Here is a 10,515-nt window from a genome sequence, read left to right on the forward strand (position 1 = left end):
ATTTGGAGGCCCTTGCACAAACTGGCTTTATTTTACCTAAGTTGCCTCCCCTCCAGTGTGTACTCCGAAAGAGTGTTTAGTGCAGCCGGTCACCTTGTCAGTGATCGGCGTACGAGGTTACTTCCAGAAAATGTGGAGAAGATGATGTTCATCAAAATGAATTATAATCAATTCCTCCGTGGAGGCATTCACCAGCAATTGCCTCCAGAAAGTACACAGGGACCTGAGATGGTGGATTCCAGTGGGGACGAATTAATACTCTGTGAGGAGGGGGATGTACACAGTGAAAGGGGTGAGGAATCGGAGGATGATGATGAGGTCAACATCTTGCCTCTGTAGAGCCAGTTTGAGCAAGGAGAGATTGATTGCTTCTTTTTTTGGTGGGGGCCCAAACCAACCAGTTATTTCAGCCACAGTCATGTGGCAGACCCTGTGGCTGAAATGATGGGTTTGTTAAAGTGTGTATGTCCTGTTTATACAACATAAGGGTGGGTGGGAGGGCCCAAGGACAATTCCATCTTGCACCTCTTTTTTTATTTATATATCTTTGCATCATGTGATGTTTGGGGACAATTTTTTTAAGTGCCATCCTGTCTGACACTGCAGTGCCACTCCTAGATGGGCCAGGTGTTTGTGCCGCCCAGTTGGGTCGCGTAGCTTAGGCATCCAGCGACCTCGGTGCAAATTTTAGGACTAAAAATAATATTGTGAGGTGTTCAGAATAAACTGGAAATGAGTGGAAATTATGGTTATTGAGGTTTATAATACTATAGTATCAAAATTACCCCCAAATTCTATGATTTAAACTGTTTTTGAGTGTTTTTTTGAAAAAAAACACCCTACTCCGACAAAAAATTTTCAGGGAGGTTTTGCCAAAACGCGTCTGAATCCAAAACACGGCCGGGGAACTGAATTTAAAACCAAAACACAAAACCCGAAAAATTTCCGGTGCACATCTCTACTTCAGACTGTTCAGTTTCTATTTTGACGTGACAAAAACACCCTGCGTTCGGCCAGCCATGCCTACTTTTCCCCAGCCACTCCTGCGTTTTTATCCGACACGCCTGCGTTTTTACACACACTCCCCAAAAACGGTCAGTTACAACCCAGAAATACCCACTTCCTGTTAATCACTCTGCGGCCAGCAGTGCAGCTGAAAGGCGTCGCTAGACCTTGTGTGAAACTTCATCGGCTTTTGTTAAAGTATGTCGCGAGTGTGCACTGCGCACCATACGCATTCGCAGAAATGCCGCTTTTTTACCTATTCGCTGCGCTGCGACTGAAAGCAGCTAGCGATCAACTCTATTGTTTTTGGGCAGCATTTGACCACACAGAGTATTAAAGAGGTAGAAAAATATATATATATAAGGGTATTGACAGGAAACAACTCTTCTGCTGTTCAATATCTGCTATAAGCATTGAATATTGAATGAGTAAGAGCTGCTACCAAAAGCTGTTAAGGAAAGAGATGAAAGTAAAACCAATAGCTTCTGCTTTCCCACATGAAGGGCCATCTTCCATGCCGTCCTCATGGAATCTGCAGAGACTCACCCCCCTCCCACCGCTGCGGCTTCCAGTAGTAGGTAGAACCTAAGCATCTAGTGTGCCGGTGCTGCACCACCCCAGGAATCAGCCCTCCAGGTTGCAGCCTGATCAGCCTATTAGTTGATCAAGTCCTGGGTCTCATATTTCTTTAGAAAAAACCTGATGTTCTAGAAAGCAAATACAGACTCAACACATACAACAAAAGGACACGTAACATAAACATGTAATAATGACCATATGGTGTCAACCTATCTCCTGTCTACCTAGACATTGTGCATCTAGTTGTTTCTCTGTGGAAAGAGTTAAGTCAGATACTTGGATTTGAACCCCAAGAAGTTTCTATGATATGCAGTGATTTTACCACTACACCACAATAACTGTAGGTGAATTACCACTGTCTTCTGATTCCTACAAAGTAAAACTGGACTGACAGTTCACCATTTTCCAATTAGATTTAAAAAACTGAAAACAGTTTTCAACAATCACTAGTATCAGATGGTGATAGCAATTACAGTAGGACCTTTTACTGTACAGTATGTGTAGGTAAAGGCTGCAGGTCATCTTATAAACCTGCCGGACTAATTCGGACCAGATTGTAGCAGCAATTTTGTTAGCAGATGGGCAAAACCATGTGCACTGCAGGAGGCAGATATACTGTAACATGTGCATAGAGAGTTAGATTGAGGTGGGTTATTTTTTTCTGTGCAGGGTAAATAATGGCTACTTTATTTTTACACTGCAATTTAGATTTCAGTTTGAATACACCACACCCAAAGCTGACTCTCTCTGCACATGTCATATCTGCCTCCCTCCCGGCAGTGCACATGGTTTTGCCCAACTGCTAACAAAATAGCTGCAACAATCATGTCTGAATTACCCCCAGAATCTTTCTCTCAGACTTTCTTCTTACTCAGTTTCTGAAAATGCCACATGTTGTCTGAAAAGTGGTACTGCACTATATTTCAGATGCTTTACACATGGCCTGCCACGTATGTCTTGGCAGGAAAGATTATCTAGTGCCATGAATGGCAGACCATGACACTTTTTTCCAGAAAGGTAATCATGAACACATCATGGATACACAGTGGGGTACAGCCTGCAATGTCCAAAGTACTTGTACATTAATGGATACACAGTGGGGTATGGCCTGTGAAGTCCAAAGTACTTGTACAGTATGTTATAATTACACAGTGGGGTACAGCCTGTGGAGTCACAGTATTTGTACATTATGAATACAGAGTGGAGTTAGGCATGCAAAGTCCACAGTACTTGTAATTTATGGATACACAGTGGGATACGGCCTGAGGTGTCAAAGTACTTGCATTATAGATGCACACAGGGGTATAGCCTGAGGTGTCACAGTACTTGTTTTATGGATACACACTGTGTATGGCTTGAGACTTTACAGTAGTTGTTTTATTGATACACACTGGGGTATGGCCTGAGGCCTCACAGTACTTGTGTTATGGATACACACTGGGGAACAGCCTGAGGTGTCACAGTACTTTTGTTATGTATACACACTGGGGAACAGCCTGAGGTGTCACAGTACTTGTGTTATGGATACACACTGGGGTAGGGTCTGAGATATTACAGCACTTGAATTACAGATACACATTTAGGTATGGCCTGAGACATCACAGTACTTGTTTTATGGATACAAATTGGGGAATAGTACAAAATTATAATTTTTTTACTTCTGTCAACTTTTTAAACTTCTTTAACTTTTTTACTTCTCTTGACTTTTTTGTAATTTTTTTAACTAAACTTTTTTAAACTTTTTTTAGATATTTTTTAAAATTTTCATTTTGTTATTATTTTTTTAAACTTTGTTTAAACACTGGCCAGCTGGACAATGGATAGGTGATTTTCAGCACTGGAGGGATGGACACCGTACAGGTGAGTTAGCAGCACTGGAGCTAATGGACATCAGGCAAGTACATTTACAGCAGTGAAGCAAATCCGATGCCAGCTGATGATGTTTTGCCCCAATGTGGAGCCTGGAATTGATGGTGAGATCCAAGCGGTGTGTCCGTATCAACTCAGATTGGGTGGGTTCGAGTAGGCTTGGATACCAGGGATTAGAGCTGGCTCATATCAAGTTGTAACTTACAGTTGTAACAAATTTCAATTTTGTGTTTATTTTCTAGGCTGCATTAAAAATGTCAAGCTACAGGTTACAGTTAGAGATGTGCACTGACTAGAGATGTGCAGTGGACACTTTTTGGGTTTTGGTTTTGGATCTGGATCTCCATTCGTATTTTGGATCTGGATTGATTTTGCCAAAACCATCCTTTCGTATTTTGGTTTTGGTTTTACATAAGGACTTTAAAAAACACACACATAAAACAGTTAAAATCACAGAATTTGGGGGTATTTTTGATCTTACAGTATTATTAACCTCAATAAAATTAATTTCCACTAATTTCCAGTCTATTCTGAACACCTCACACCTCACAATATTGTTTTTAGGCCAAAAGGTTGCATCAAGGTAGCTGGATGACTAAGATAAGTGACACAAGTGGGCGGCAAAAACACGTGGCCTCAATATCAGTAAATGAACTTGCGGTGCTCCTCCAAGCACTTGCAGAGGGTGTGCAAATGGTGGTAGGAGGCTCCTCTTTCCATACAGTCTTGGGAAGGTCAGGCCTAGACATCGCAACCATGGACGCACTTGGACTCTCCTTAGGAATTTGTGATATCTCTGAACGCACTGTTGTTTTTTCCTGTGCTTTAACAAGCTTTATTTTTTTTATTTTTCAAGAAGGATGAGGGCTTCCATCTTCATGAGAAACTGATCCACCAGCCATGAACATAGGCCAAGGACTTAGCCTTTCCTTGCCACTTTGTGTTGTGAATGGCATATTGCCAATTTAACATTTCTCATGAGATAATATCTTTTTTTTTTTTGGCTATTAATTTTTGCTTCTTGGATTTTACATGCCCTCTATGACATTGGGCATCAGCCTTAGCAGACGACGTTGATGGAATTGCATCATCATTGTCATGAGTGGTGGCAGCAGCAGCTTCAGCACTTGTACTAGGAACTGAAAGTGGTTCTTGATCTTTCACTATTTTTCCATCCAAATTTTGTTCTCCATTTCACAGGACAGCACCCCTTTGTTTTTACAGCACACAGAACAATGCCTCTTTATTTTCTCAGCACCCCTGTATGTTTGCATCATACAAGGCAAGGACAGTGTACCTTTACAACACCATTGTATTTTTTACAGCATACAGGACAGAACCAGCACCCCTTTTTTCACAGCACCCATGTATTTTTACAGCATACAGGACAGGGCCAGCACCCCTGTATTTTAACAACACCCCTGTAATTTTACAGCATACATGGCCAGTGTACATTTATTTTCACAGCACCCCTGCATTTTTACAGCATACAGGACAGGGCCATGACCCCTGTATTTTCACAGCACCCCTGTATTTTTACAGCATACAAGACAGGGACAATGTACCTTTATTTTCACAGCACCCCTGAATTTTTACAGCATACAAGACAGGGCCAGTGTATATTTATTTTTACAGCACCCCTGTAATTTTACAGTATACAAGACAGGGCCAGTGTACCTTTACCACACCCCTGTATTTTTTACAGCACAAAGGACATAAAAGGAATAAATTACATAAAGGGCATAAAATACATAAAGGGCATAAAATAAAGGGGTACACCAGCACCCCTGTATTTTCACAGCAACCCTGTATTTTTACAGCATACAATACAGTGCCCCTGTACAGCAAAGTGACAGGACAGCAACACCCATGTACAGCTGCAGCACCCCTAACAGCACAGTGACAGGACACCACAAATACAGGACAGTACCCCTAACAGCACACAGGATAGCACCCCTAGAGAGCACACACTGACCCCACCCAACGTCACCACCCAAAGAGTTAGAGAGGTCTGTCTCCCTCACTCTCCATGTCTGGAGTTAAAATGGCGGCGATGCACGATGATGACGTTTTGCCTCGTTCTGGGATCTGAGTCTGGTGGTAAGTCCCTAGCCGGACTTGGTTCCCATCTCGGATTGTGAAGTTTGGGGGGTTTGGATGTCTGAGATATGAACACGCTACTCTCTAGCGCTGACCACATGTTTTGATTTTGTTTTTGGATTATTATTTTTTTATTTTTAATGATAAAAACTGCTTAAATCATACAATTTAAACCTTTATTTGTTCCTACAGCATTAATAACCGCAAATAACTTTTATTTCCAGTCATTTCCACTAAATTTTAACCACCTCACAGCTCACAATATTCTTTACCAACATGTGCTTAAGGCTGGCCTGCTATACTAAGCATCAGTGCAGTTGCACAAACACACAGCAGTTATTTCTGTTTAAAAATGTTTTGTAAATTAGTAATGTACAGATGTGTCCTCATACATCTTGCCTTAATACACCACACAGTGGGAGATGCCTGGCATGAGTGAGCTGACAGGTCCCGTTCAACTCTGGTAGCATTGGGTGTCATTTTTTGCTGGAAATGCATCTTATCCTACAGAATGTTCTGTGTTTGATTGCTCCTGTATAGGAAAACACTGTAGTATAGCAGTTTGTATACAGATACAGCAGTAGTCATATGCAGTATATAGGCATACCGCATATCATTTTGATGCTTAGGTATCCTATTCACATTGTTTTGTGAATAAGAAGCATTTTATTGGAAAATGATGAATAAAAAGATGCTCGGCGCTACCAAGTCACACCATGCCATGGCATGACTAGAAGGGCTAGATGAAAGTGAAAACAACTGTACAAGCAATAATCAATCAAATCAACTTGCAAGTACTTTCAAAGTTCCAATAGAAAACAATACATCTTGGAATTTTACTAATCGTGTGTGGAATATCATTGCTCAAAAGTAGTAATAGTTAACAAAAAGCAAAAAAATTCCTGGATGTTTGGGGGGTTTAGTTCTCTGAGAACAGAACCCACTCATCTCTAATGACAATATACATGCATTATATTATATCAGCCTCAGCATGTCACCATATATATACATTATAGCACAGCAGATCACTATATGCATGCAGATGTGTCCTACTACATTGATACTGCAGAAGGCAGTATATCATAGCACTGCTGGGATACATAGACATCAAGTCATAGTGAGGCCTGTCATGGACTCTTGCAGCCACCAGCTCCCCATTCACTTCCATGGGTAGCGAAAGCTGGCTCCCTTAAACAAAGCTATGGGTAGTGGGAGCATAGCTTCCTGCTAACTCCATTAAAGTACCTCCACTGGCTCCCCTGTCCTCCGATGGCCTTGCTGAGACAATCGCCAGCAGTATTCATGAGGTGCTGCTGCCAGGAGGTGCTGTGCACTGCTGCAGCTGCTGTTATGGCACCTTTGCCACGCAAGAGCTTCCTGTTCTGCTTCCTCTCCTGGAACTGAGCTGTGTGGGGCCAGCATTCAGCTCCCTGCTTCCCTTGTCGGCTCCACAGATACAGTACTGTACAGGGAAGTGGAGAGCATGGGAATGCACACTTCTGCTACCATACACTATGCTATGCATGGCCGGATTTAGGGGTGAGGGCACCCCTAGGCACAAAAGTAATGGCCGCCCACCTTGCCTAATGTTGATATTATTTTCATTGATTGGTTTTAAGCCCTCATTTGATGGGAGCCTATTTAATAGAATAATAAAAAAAAGACACAATATTTTTTGTTTATTATGTATAAATATTTACTAAGTAAGACAGCTTACAGGGGCAGTATGTGCATGTTCTACCCATTTACATTCCATTCAATTTGGCATATGGTACAGTACAGTGGAAATATTTTTCCATTCACTGGTATATTTTGGGCTGACAGTACCAACGCAAGCATCAAGTGTTGCCCCCAAACAAGTGCCACCTCTAGGCACGTGCCTCATGTGCCTAATAACAAATTAACCACTGATGATAACCCACTAAACTGCTTTTTTAACACACTCAACTGATTTGTTACTGCCAATGGACTGCCTTGTGGAAGGGAAACACTTAGGCTCATCATCTCTTCGTAGATACGGCTGCTGTTGGACTGGCTGTTTGGGAAGATGTCTGAATCTCTCTTGTCTACATCCTCAGGGAGAGTGCTGCATCCGACCACACTTGCCAGGCACACCACCGGAAACCCCTGCTGCTGGTTTAGCACATTCAGCCACCAGACCAGCACCGCAGGTCACCAGAGGACTTCTTGTATTGCAGCTCTGCTCCGCTTCACCATGGATCAACTGCCACTAACATACATATACATGAACTGATGGTACTCTTTTTGGGGTTCTACATTGGGCCTAGGTCTGAAGTACTGTATTACATAAACTGCACTTTGTTTTGGGCAGACTACTGTTAAGCTTGTTACATGCTAACTATGTATCCCTCATGGGCTGGCGACAATCTCTCTAAAATCAAATATTTGGAAATCCTCCTCCAGAAATCCTGTGTTTGCTGATGATTATAGAGGCCAGCAGCAGGTCCCCATGTACTGTATGTACATTAAAGCAGCAGCATGTCACCATACACATACATTATCAATTATCTCAACATTCTGGAGAATCAACTTGGGACTCCTGCTCATGGAAAAAAGGAAGGTTGCTTCATGGAAATGCCGCAATCGTGGGCCATGCCTCATAGTTTTATCACTGAGAGGGCATATACAGCACTCTGTGAGCTGCTAGCCATGCCCCCAACCCCTTTGTCTCCATGAATAGATGCTGTGCGCATGCTTAATTTAGTCATCCAATCATAGGATGTGTCAGCAGTAAAACTTCCAGAACAGGATTAATCCATTGTTTTCATTTTTTCTCTCACGATGTTCAATTATCTAGTATTTTCTTTTATAACTAATAAAATCAAGTCAATGAGGCTTTATTAAGCACTGCCACCAATTTTCAAGAAATTTCTGGGCTATATTGTCTGTGTGTTCCAAATTATAAATCCCTATCATATTTTCTTTTCTTGAAAGTAATCGAATAAAGAAATACTGTGTAGGAAAAAGTCAACTTCATGATTTTTACATTTAAACAGCCTTTGTATTGTTGCTTCAAAAGTATCATCACCTGCCGTTGCAGACAATTTTACTTTGAACAGAATCCTGTGAGCATCAACATTGGATAATGAAAGCTGTTCACTTCTCAGAAGGGTAGTGTTACTTCATTTTCCATATTCTTCATAACTGCACAAAGTGCATACAATTATACTACACCATAATAGACACTTACTGGGTAAAAAAAAAAGTCACTGGATGCTTTAGCTAAGGTCTGGACTCACATCTATCCTATATGCAAGGCATCCTGGGATTGGATGACTACTGTAAATTAATTTCCCATGTGGAGAAATATATAAAATATCTAATAAGATGTATTTAAATAGGACAAATTTGAAAGAGTGAGTAAGGACTATAATGAAAACAGAGTATACACATGGGATAATCAAGGAGGAGGGGTGTCTAGACAAATATGTCAAAGGTTTATAAGTAGCATAGGGAAAAATCCCTTACGGAGACATGCAATGGTGAACTGTCATCAAACAGTGAATCGGATCAAACTTATTCTAGTCATCTTATGGGAAGAGGCCTTTAGTTGTTCAAACATGGGCCCAAACGGAATGAAAGAAAAGGCCCAGAACATGGAGTGACAAGCAACGTGAACGGAAAGCCAAAGCAACCCTCAAAGAGGAATTAGTAGTTTACAATTTATCCTCAAGATACTTCACTGAAATAGAAACAAAATTGGAACGGAAAGGTTTACGTTTTGTTCCCACTAACAACCATCTTCCAATTGATTCTATGATGGCTATTATTTAATTAAGTTATCAGTTACATCTGAAGGAGTATTTTAAAAACAGAGGGCACACTGATCAGTCACCAAACTCTTGTCCAGTAAAAGTAAAGAGCCTCTTTGATCCTGATTGTACCAATATATCTATCAAAGCATTTACAAGCACTTAATCTAATTGTGTAAAAGAAAAGTCTAAACATCCACCTGTACTGTAGATCCACACAATTTGTCCAAACAGGAATTGTCACCTCTATTGGATCTATCTTAGTATACTGGTATAGTTGTGCACCCACTGCTGATAAAGAGGACATTTTTTTTTATTCAGAATCCGCACAATTATTGGCTGGATGCTACTGTATATGTCAACTATCTGATCTTTTAGTGTATATGACATTACATAACGTTCCAACCTCCGTCTACAATGAAGAATTGATTACCATCTTCAAACAAGCTATGGATAGTAATATTATTACTGAGTATACTGCCACTGTGTTGATAAAATTCCCAAAAGTACCAATTTTTTACACTATTCCAAAGTTGCATAAAGACTGACATCTTCTACCTGGATGTCCAAAAGTGTCTACAGAGGACTCAGTCTTCTGTGAAGTGTCTAAGTACTTGGACACATTTAAACAACCTGCAATTCAAAGTCAAGCAACTTATCCAAAGGACACTAACACTTTTTTAAAGAAATTAACTATCTGCGACAACTTCCTTAGAATTGTTGGTTGTGCACAGTTGACGTTGTTAGCTTATATACAAACATTCCACATAGTACTGGTATACAAGTAGTTCAGGAATTGTTGTTTGATAATCCAGTATATGACGGTCATGAATTGTTGTTAAGTTGTTAACATTGCTACTGAATCGTAAGTGTTTTATATTTGATTATGCCTACTGTTTGCAAGCTCTCGGATGTGCTATGTGTACATCCTTAGCACCAGCGTATGCAAATTCATTTATGTTCAGGTAGAGCATGAATTGTTCTCTGGCAAGTGTGTGGCATTCACTTTTACACCTGATTCATAGACAATATTTTTATTATTTAGCAAGGCTCTAAAGAGGACTTTGTTTCTATGACGGAGGAGATTAATACACAGGATCTGAATATTAAATTTACTTAATATATCAAAGCAGAATGTATCTTGTTTCTGGATGTGGTTATAACCAATGTGAATGATGTTTTGAAAAAG

Source organism: Pseudophryne corroboree, chromosome 8 (genome assembly GCF_028390025.1).
Source record: "Pseudophryne corroboree isolate aPseCor3 chromosome 8, aPseCor3.hap2, whole genome shotgun sequence".
Lineage (NCBI taxonomy): Eukaryota > Metazoa > Chordata > Amphibia > Anura > Myobatrachidae > Pseudophryne > Pseudophryne corroboree.